An 11,174-nucleotide genomic window follows, 5' to 3' on the forward strand; every position below is an offset into this window, starting at 1 on the left:
TCTGGAATGTCAGGCACTTGGTGCACAAGTCCTCTCCATTCTTCCCGGTCCTGGGCCAACTTGATGGCAGCGTTTAGCGAGGATCCGGTTAATTCCTTTATTTGGTCTGTCCATCTTGTTGGAGACCGTCCTCTTGCCCGCTTGCCTTCAACTGTACCTGTTACTACCAGTTTTTCAAGACTCTTCTCGTTCTTTCTGGCGATATGCCCAAAGTAGGACAGAATCCTTTTCCTGCAAGTCGTGGAGAGTCTTTCTGTCACTGACAGTTCGCGGAGAATGGAGACGTTTGTGCGTATTGCAGTCCAAGGAATGCGCAGCATCCTCCTCCAGCACCACATTTCAAACACATCCAGCATATGTCTTTCAGATATATATATAAAATTTATATTAAAAATATTTTAACTGTCCGGTGATTAAACGATAATTATTTCTCGAGTCATTAAAAAATAATTTAAAAACATTTTATGTATAATAAATTGGCCAGCTGTTTCGTGGTCAGTGCCAATTTTATCAAACTGCTTTTGAGGTTATTTTTAATCCTCGTCTCAGGGAAATTTGTGAATAATCTCTACGAGACATATGAAACGAAAAACAGGAAGAAGACAAAATAATATGTCTCCTTTTTACAAAACTAACAAGTAACAATGGCGCAGTTAAGCTTTCAATGTGCAGTTCAGGACGTACTCGTACATGGCTGCTTAACTGCCTGCCCTTCCGGAGACTACAAATGATAGATAAGTATGCTTTTCACATCCACAACTTCAGCCTTCTTCTTGTGTCCAGTATTGAACAAAGCCCTTCCTCTTGGACTTCTACAGTTCTCTGTTAGACGTGACTCTCTTAGAGTCATCGGACCATCATGTCTGGGGCCTACCCACACTTCTGCATCCTGTTCTAGGCCTCCAGTCAACTTTTTCTTCCATCTATCTTCAGACACACATACCACATGACCTGCCTAGTCCCAGTTTTGTTCCGCGATTCTTAAAGCAACATCTGTTACATTGGTATTTTCCCTTATCCAAAGATTCGTTTTGAATTTTTTATATATTTTTATTAATAATAATTCATCATTGAAAGACGGGATTAATTTGAAAAGGAAATACATACTTGGAATAAACATTATTTAAATAAAACACTTGCCTTGTTAGGATGTTCATGTGACTAAAATTTATATTTTTTATATATGTATTTAACCTGTACCTTTATTGTTTCTGTAAGCTTGTTGTGTTCTCATCTAATTGATGAAAAACATTCAAACAGTTTGTATTTCACTGTATTTCATTTATTGTAATATGTTTTTCATTGTTTGTGAACCATAAATAAGTTATGTACATAAAATATGTACATTGCTTCTTATTTTTGCTATTAAGTACTGTGAATAGTTTTTTTGCATTATTAGCAGAAATACATAAGTTGCCTACGATATATTCTTCTTCTAATTGTTATGCGTATCAAATGATGCATCGCATCCAGGAAGTGTTAAATTCATCGTTAATTGTATAACAATTAGTCCTGCGCTTCAGGTAGGGAAATATTGAACAGGCATTATAGTGAAAAATAACTCGAATCTATCTTGACCCTACATAAGGGGACAAAAGTATAAATTGTAATTATTTGTATGATGAAATAAATAAAAAATAATAATGAATTTGTGAAAAATTATAGTTTTTCAGCTGTTACAGGCTGACTACAGGCTTACAATACGTGAGTCCATTTTTAATAATTTGTTTTGTTAAAAATTGAAAATCAAATGTTAATATGTAATAGTCATTCACTAATACAAGCATATTTCTGACACATACGAGTATAAGAACACCTGGTCTTCTTCGTTAAGGGTAAATCTAACTACAAAACCAAGCTGTGTTGTGGCTTTGCGAAACTGCTGGGCTAAGTTTGCTACTATTTATTGATTTCTCGAAGCTAGATGGTTGTGTGTTTGCACCAAGAGGGCAGTGACAAATCTGGTCACAATGTGTACCGAGTTTTATGGGCAGTACTTAGTACATGGCGCGTGCCAGAAATGGTTCAAGTTTTATGACCCTGGCTTGCTTTGGGTATTTGTAAAGCAACTGGTAAAAAGTAAGTCCCTCGGTGGTGTATACATTTATACAAGGGTAAAAGGACATTGTATCTTATTCAAAAATAGTCCTAATTTGGTTTATGTGAGTAAACTTTATGTAAGTACGTATCATTTAAATCTGCCTACAACCAACCCCTTCGGAGAATCAGCGTGGTAGACAATGAGTTTTATAATTCTTTTGTTTACATTTACGTACCATGAAATAAATGTAAACTTTTTTTTAAAAATAAGTTTGTTATACTTAGTTACATTTCTAAGGTTGTGTTGAGTTGAGTGCTTTCCTGATAAAAAGATCCTTAGTGTCCTTATTTTAGCAAATTAACCTTAATACCATCTGTTTCCGTTGTAAAGTATGTTTTTACTTAACAAAAATATCTCACATATATATATATATATATATATATATATATATATATATATATATATATATATATATATATATCATTATTAAAATAGAATTAAGATAAGTATATCGTTTTAAAAGATAAAATAACTGTAAATTGTAAAGCGCCTTTGAGGTGATTTCTGATGAAAACGATTAATTCGGTTGTTACTTTGCGGTAATATATAAATATTTTAACTTGAATTTTAATTGGTTAATTCCACTTTTTCTTAAAATCTATTATGGATCATTCCGCATGTTGTTAGAAAATAATGTGAAATGCATCAAAACACGTGTCATAATAGATTTTAAGTGGTATTTACTGAGTAAAAATTAAATTAAAAATAAATACAATCGTTGGATAATTTTGTTGACATCTTAACATATATGAAGAAGAATATGGAAGTCTGGGCATTTACGGGGCTTACAACCGCCATAGGTTGGTTTAAGTGATCACTTTACACACGCGTAACATTCACCAATTATACCCATCATTGACAACCACACTTTTAAAATTCTTGGAACTTCTAATTATATTGAATAAATTGAAACAAACTGTTTTAATTAACTGGAATTTCACTAGAGGCATCTATGATAAAATGAGACAAGCTTTTTTATTTGGACAAATCATAAATGTAAAAAAATATTTTTGGAGGGCTCGATCTCTGGTTTTAATTTATTAATTTAATCCGGATAAAGGAGAAATGGACTTGATATTTCGAATGCTGAACGATAGAAATTGCATTTTATTTTCAATTTATATTTTTATGGTAATTTTACATGTGTTAGCGATTTTCGGAGTCGTTCGCGGAACTTTTAGTATCCATTTCATTGACTGAGGACCATCTATCATCGCGTGTTCCACATGTATCTCGTTTTACAAAAGAGCTCTCTGCATCCCAATTTGGCAACGAGAATAAACGGTTCCACGTGACAAACATCATTACTTGAGTGTACATTTCTCGGTCTTTCTAAGGTATAATAAGCGGCAATACATTCTACTGACACTAAAATTTAATAGGACACCATTTATCATAATTATTTTGAAATAAAGTATTTAAAACCATTAAGAAAGGGAATTTTTACAACATTTTGATTGTGTTCAAATACTTGTTCACAAATCGGAGTTTCTCCACTTGGTTCGTTCGATCAACTCGATCATATGCCTTCTGCAAATCCACAAGTGCGCAGAAAAGTTTTTGACTACCTACATCAAAAAGTCGAAATGATTGAGGAAATCAAGATTTATTCCAGTTTTTAAGTAAATTCCCTTTATTGATGTCTCTATATAGATGAAGAAGAATATGAAGAGAAGTCTGGGTATATAAAGTCATTAAAAAAACTATGTACAAAAGAAATAAGAGTATTATTCTCAATATTGTTAATATTTAAAGCGTTTACTTTGTGGTTAGTCATTTTTACTTATTTTTTTTACAAAAACGTTAATAATATTAGTATATAACCACTCGCGGTGAGTGGTTATAAGTGAAGTAGAAATAAGATTCCTTGAGGTATGTAGTATAGTAACAAAATAGCGCTTTTTAAATTTTACATTTTTTATTATTTATTATCATTAAAAGAGATATTTATAAATGGATATCGGAGGTGAATAGATCTGAAAAAGATCGCATCGTTCGGCCATGTCATATTAGATTGCATGCCATAAACAATTCTCTTTCACAACATTTTCAGTGTGTTCAAATATTCGTTCACAAATCTTGGTTTTCTCAACATATACGATATTTTTTAATTTTTTGAATCTCAACATTCGTTCATTCAAACCCTTATCCGCACCCCAATGGTGCATAAGGCACTGCATCATATAAACGCAGTGTTATCTTGATCATTAACCCATGAAGGAAAGGTGATCAGCCCTCCGCTTCAGGTACCAGTCCAGGGTAATATTGTATAAATATTACAGTGAAAAAATCACTTATATTTATTCGACCCTCCCTGGGAATCGAACCCGGGACCTCCAGTACGGTAGCCGAGCGTGCTGACCATTACACTACGGAGGCGGACAATCTCAACATAGATAAAGCATATTGCAGGGTTTATGACCTGCTATAATATATTACCAACCATAGACAGGTCAAAAGTCCAGTGATAATCAGACTTCCATATGCTTCATCTATATATGTTGAGATATCAACAGAAATATTTATAAATCAGTTTTAGCAAATAAAAATCTATCAGCAGAAGCTAAACTGGCAGTACACAATGGAGTTCTGGTTCCAACCCTTATGTATGGAAGCGAAGCATGGAGTTGGCAAAAGAAGGATGAAAGCAGACTGAATGCAGTCGAAATGCGATCCCTCAGACGAATGTGTGGCAAAACGATGTTTGATAGATGTTTGAATGATGAAATAAGGAAAGAATGTAAGGCTGAGATAAGCATTATCGATAAAATTAAGAAAGGTGTGTTGAGATGGTTTGGACATGTGGAGCGTATGAGTGAAGAAAGAACGGTTAAACAAATTTATGGAGCGAATGTAGTTGGAAAAAGAAGCAGAGGACGACCGAGGAAAACTTGGCACAATCAGGTATGTCAAATACTTGAAAGCGGCCGGGTCAGGAGTCGTAATAATCGTCGGGTATGTATGAGGAGATGCATGAATGTAGAAGAGGCAAAGAATGTTTGCAAAGACAGAGTGGTGTGGCGTTCGATTCTCTCTGCCTACCCCTGCGGGGAAGCGGCGTGATGGTTAGTTAGTTAGTTAGTTAGTTAGTTATCAACAGAAAAATCTTTCATATAGTTTTTTAAACGAGTATTGTAAAATGTGCCCTCCGCACGGGAAAACAATGTGAAGGCGCATTATCGTTATTTGTGATTTTTATGTATGTTTAAGATGAAAAATGAAGATATGAATGTGACATTAAATGCATCGAAGACTCATAAAAATGCAAAATTGTATCTTATCTCTCCTTTTTTCCCGTGTGCATTAAGCGTATGGCTACGGAACAGAACACATTTATCACGAAATTCTAACTGCGTCCACTCGCGTTGAAGCATTGAGTCTAATTTATAGAAATATATTTCATCAAAGACCTTACTGAATCATCTTCAGGAGGAATAACGATGCAAGTCCGGTCTGGTTAATTTTCAACCTCTCCGGAATGGGCCTTGATCTCTGCGCGTTGCATTCTGAAACAAAAAATATTTTAAAATTTTAATGATCATATTTCTTGAATCATTTCTGACACTTTAACTCACAACTAACTAACTAACCATCACGCCGCTTCTCTACAGGGGTAGGCAGAAGGAATAGAACGCCAAGCCACTCTGTGCAAACATTCTTCGCCTCTTCCATATTCATGCATTTCCTCATACATACCCGCCGATTATTTCGACTCCTGACCCGGCCGCTTTCAAGTATTTGACATACATGATCGTGTCAAATTTTCGGCGGTCTTCCTCTGCTTCTTTTTCCAACAACATTCGCCTCATTAATTTAATAATATATTTTTACCTTTTTTCACAAAAAAACATTTTTTTCTATTGGTATTGAGTCAAGCATAATCACTTACTTCAACATTTCAGAATGTCAAATTCTTTTTGGAAACGATATCATTACGATAATAATAATAATAAAATAAAGTATTAATAAAAAAGTATTAATAAAATGTTAAAAGATTATTAAATCGTAATTACTGTAATAATCGTAATTAATTAATGTAATAATTACAACATCGGTCCGATTTGAAGCCATTTACTAATTATAAAACTATCGTACATAAGGCATAAAGAATTCACTGCTGTTTATTATTACCGGCACTGTCTGTATTTGGCGTCCCTCCGAATATGTACCCGACTGTATAACTATAAAGTATAGGCTGGCAAGACCAGTATGGTAAGAATAGTCGAGTACAGTTACTGTGAATAAGGAGTTCGCGACAGTTTCGATCGTTTATTGAATACGTTAAACTGTAGGACGCTTAATAAAAATATAATAATAACAATTTTGTTTAATATATGTTAACATCTCAATATAGACGAAGAAGAATATGGAATTTCATTAATTTGTGATAAAATCTATCCATTTTTAATTGCAGTTTTACCTAGTAAATACCACTATTTCTTCAAATCTACTGCGACACGTGCGACACATACGACGTTTGAAAAGGATGCGGAATGCATCGAAACACGTGTCGCAGTAGATTTTAAGAAATAGTAGTATTAACTAAGTAAAACTTTAATTAAAAAAGAATATGGAAGTCTGGGTATTTATAGGCCTTACGACTTGTCTTGTAGGTTGGTTTAAGTGATCGCTTTATACGCATTTAACGTTCACAATCTGATTTGTTATTTGTCCATTTTTTTCTGTCGTATGTTAGGCCTTAATGTGTCTTTTTATTTATAGTTATGTATGAAGATCTGTAGGTACGTGTGTGTAAATGCGATAATATGTAATTATCCCAAAATGTGTTCGCACCCACGATAGACAACCACACTACTCAAATATTTGGAAATCATAAATACGATACATAGCACTGGTTAAATGCCAAAAGGCCACAACGCAAAAAAAATGAGCTTTTTATTCCAAAAATATATTTAAATCGTTATTTTCATATTTGAACCCATTATTGACATCCATGATTCTAGCGTTAGAAATGTCCATTTCTAATGCTAGAATCATGGGTGTCTTTTGAATATAAAAATATATTTCCGATTTTGAATATGAAAATGTTGCCGATTTTGCTCTTTAACTCTTCACACCATTTTTGCAATAAAAAGTTTAATGATTTTTGCGTTGTGGACCTTTGGCATTTAACCAGCGATAAATGAAATAATTCACACGTCACTTCGTTTGTAAATCCGCGGCAGTATCTATGGTTGACTTAAAAAAGCTTTTTATTCAATAGAGACCTATTTTTTTAAATGTATTCAAGTTTATTCCATAATCATTTACACATACTAAGAGACGCCTGAAAACATGATTCTGAATTTAATTGGGAATTATATTTCGACCAGTTATTTTATTCATAACATTTTATGTGTGTCCAAATCCTTGCTCCCAAATCTGGCTTTCTCTTTTTTATATTTGACAAAAATCTAAACCCATATTTGCTAACAAAGATTTAGACACACAAAATGTGGTCAATTTTCATTGAGCCTTTCACACATAGAAGCAGTAAGAATGAAATGATATTTAGATGAAAAAAAATAAAAACGCATTTGTATGCAAAATGATTTCTACAATTTTCTTTTCCCTAATCTTATCACAGTGAAAAACTGAAACTGTAATTTTTATTCATAAATCCATACAAAATATTTTATATGAGGTAGTTTTTTTTAACCATGAGGTAGTTTTTTTTGTTTACAAAAATCGCGCTACATAAATTATTATCATTTTGGGTGCACAGCATGCCTTGGATAAGTAAATAAATACATAATACTTAAATAAGTTAAAACGAATTTTAAAAAGGTAGGTTGGACTTAAAATGCATTTTAGATGTATCTCATAGTGACAGGAAAATTTATGACGACTTCTTAACTCAAAGAAACATTGCTTTCCCCCTTTTCACACCAACATGAGTTTGTTTTGGAGAAGTGGTTTTTTATTATATTTTAATGCTGTCTGGGTTATAAATACTGGCCCATATTCACTTCTCTAATACAATTTTCCTGTAACAATAATTGGTGTGTGTTTCACCTACATATATGTGTACCTACATATATAATATACTTGCATGCTTTTTCTGTTGCTCATATAAACTATTTTGTATTAATTTATGAATAAAAATAACGGTTTCACTTTTTCAACCGGATTTTTTTTTTATTACCTAACGTCCAACTGACTTTGAAATATAGCTACGGCTTATGCAACACCGCTTATCATGACCCTACTCAGGCTTTAACTTTTTAAGTTCCTTAACCTATGCCTACTCGTGAGTGGATTTACTCTTTATGTTTAAAGTTACTATAATTTCTTGTAATTCATGAGTGAAAATTCTAGGCAAAAACACTCGCTGTGGTTCGACCTGAATGTTGGAATATTTATTTTAAACTTGTTTTTTTTTCCATAATATTTTAAGCGAGTCTTAATTTTCATTGCGATATTGAAAAATCTTGTTATAAATAACTCTAAAATGGAGTTTGTAAAAAAAATAACACTCAAAATATTTTTTTAAATAGTATGAAAATAACACATTTTCAATCTAAATATTTGAATGTTTTTTTACACTATTTTTTATCAAATATTTATTTTTATTTTTCACAATACATTGAGCGTGAATTAATTTTGGGTGGGATATCAAAAAAATTATTGATATTAATAACTCTAAAAAAGGGTGTTTGTATAATGAAAAAAAAATATAATGATTAAAAATTACAGTTACTCTTTTAAATCTGAATATTAGAATATTTATTTGAACATTTTTTTCTTGTCTTTTAAAACAAGAACAATCAAGTCTGTATTTCCATAAGTAATTGCTGCGAGTCAAGTTAAGTTAATTTTAGTTTTGCGTCGCGTCGGACTGCTTACTGAGAAAATACAAATAATTGCATTTATTTAGCGTAATTATGCAATTTATTTTTGTCTGTATGTAAAAAACCGTTCCGTATTGTGCGAAAGAATGTCTATTGTCTCGTAGAATCCCAAATAATACAAGAAAGTTTTAAAGGCCAGTTTTTAACCGTCACACGAAAACATGATATCGTATTTTAGAATAATATCGAATGAAAAAGTCTGAAATACAGGGGAATAAATAAAACTAACTGACCTGACCACATCCATGTATTTCTAATAATTGATCATACCAATTCTCACCACACTATTCTCAATATTATTAATATTTAAAGCATTTACTTTGTGGTTAGTCATTTTTACTTATTTTTTTTAAATGTTAAAAATATTAGTATTTAACCACTTCCCGAGATTTTTTAAGTCTACTGGTTTCGAGGGGTGCCGTCTCTTCGTCAGGACAATCACTACTACAGAATGCAAACAATACCACCCTTCACCGCCATAGCACCATTTACGTTTTTAGTGTTTAGTAAGTAGTTTTAAGTGTGTAAATGGTGCTATGGTGGTGAAGGGTTGTATTGTTTGCATGCTGTGGAAGTGATTGTCCTGATGAAGAGACGGGTACGTCTCGAAACCGTTAGACATAAAAATCTCGGTGAGTGGTTATATTCTAATATTATTAACATTTTTGTAAAAAAATAAGTAAATAACAATATACATTTGTAAACTACCAAAGTAACTAAACATCGCGTAGCTTCTCCCCAGGGGTAGTCAGTTTCGAAGAATAGTGAAGGACATTGATACCATCAATTAAGCTAGGACACAAAATGCCGAACCATCTTCTAGTGTAACGGAATGTTTGTTGACGACAGTCAACGGTCCAGTTTCTCTTGAGGAGTTTTACTTGGTTTGCTCCCAGAAATGAGCAAATGCTGAGAAGTTCCTGATTGGCCTACATTATTATTATCCGTCCTGTTCTCAACACAGATCAAAATAAAACAATTTAAATTTAAATTAAAGAATGATTGCAAAGTCAGAGTAGTGTGACGTTCTATTCTCCCTCTCTACCCCTGCGAGGAACCGGCGTGAGGTTGGTTAAAATTCTTATGGCTACTGAAATCTGATTTAAAGCTTCTGGCTTCTATTTTTAAGTTCGTTACCTTTTTGCGAGTTTTGTGGTTTATAGTTCAAAATTTTATCGTTTTATAAGCTACAAATGAAAAACTAGCCTCGGACGAGTTTGAGGAGAGTTTATACAATTTAAGGAATGAAGAATTAAATCAGTAAAAGTATCATAATGGGACAAAGGAACATTCAGGTACGTAAACCAACAATTTAGCAACTTTAAAAAATTTGTATACTTAAATCGTTTTAAGGCGCGATATTCGATAGCCTGCAACTTAATTTTCTTTTAACCTAGATAACATTTTACGTAATTGAATTTTTTCGCTAAAAACCCCGTTATTATAATGAAAAAATAAGTACTTCTTCGAAATAAATATTTATGATTTTTTGAATTAGGGTGGCAAAAAATTTATCATCCTATTTGTTTTTTAACTTTTTTTTTCAATTACAAACTCGAGTGATGGAAATCTTTCTTGCGTACTTTAATTTTTTTTGTAAAGTAGAAAAGGTGATATCCGTTAAGTGGCTGCCGCCAGTGTTGTTACACATTTGTACCCGTTTTATTAATTTGTTTGTATACTGCAGCTGGCTAGTTCACAAATGCCAAACATGATTGACGAACGACGCCATTTGCAAAAATTATAACATCTTCCGATAGGGTGATTATTTTGCGCCACCCTGTATACTCGTACATTTTTGCACAGCCTTGACTATCTATTGCAGGTAGTCAGTATGTATGTACTTGCATATTTAAAGCGTTATTTATATGATCTTCAAGGTTACATTATGGCCATAAAAATATTCATGAATATTAAAGAAGCTGGTGGATACATAACTCTTCTTACGCAGTCGTGAATCGAAGATCTGGGATCGAACCCAAGTCACGTATCGCGAGGCGTCGTCGCTCGGCCTCTACTATCTACCACAAACCACTAAGCTACTGGGCATCTCGCATGATACTGCAATGTAACAATGATTGCGTAATTCATAATGCCTTATTCAATATTTTATGGTTGAAATTAACATATCGCATTATCGTTCTGAGTAAAGATAGAGGACCACCCGCGTAGAGAAGAATAGCATTTCAGTTATTCTTTAAATAATTTTCCATTAAATTTAT

General features: G+C 32.9%; 1 protein-coding gene across 4 annotated transcripts in view; it reads right to left on the minus strand.

Annotated features, from left to right (window-relative positions):
- Nucleotides 1–11,174, minus strand: part of LOC148312999 (fibroblast growth factor receptor homolog 1-like) — a 160,061-nt gene that overhangs the window by 75,115 nt on the left and 73,772 nt on the right. For all 4 annotated transcript variants that reach the window (XM_088269764.1, XM_088269722.1, XM_088269756.1 and 1 more), the window contains exon 2: nucleotides 5,517–5,607. The gene's annotated coding sequence lies outside the window, so the exon portion shown is untranslated. The remainder of the gene's footprint in view (nucleotides 1–5,516; nucleotides 5,608–11,174) is intronic.

Source organism: Brachycentrus maculatus, unplaced genomic scaffold, assembly GCF_059751285.1.
Source record: "Brachycentrus maculatus isolate JH-2025_06_01 unplaced genomic scaffold, ASM5975128v1 h1tg000026l, whole genome shotgun sequence".
Taxonomy (NCBI): domain Eukaryota; kingdom Metazoa; phylum Arthropoda; class Insecta; order Trichoptera; family Brachycentridae; genus Brachycentrus; species Brachycentrus maculatus.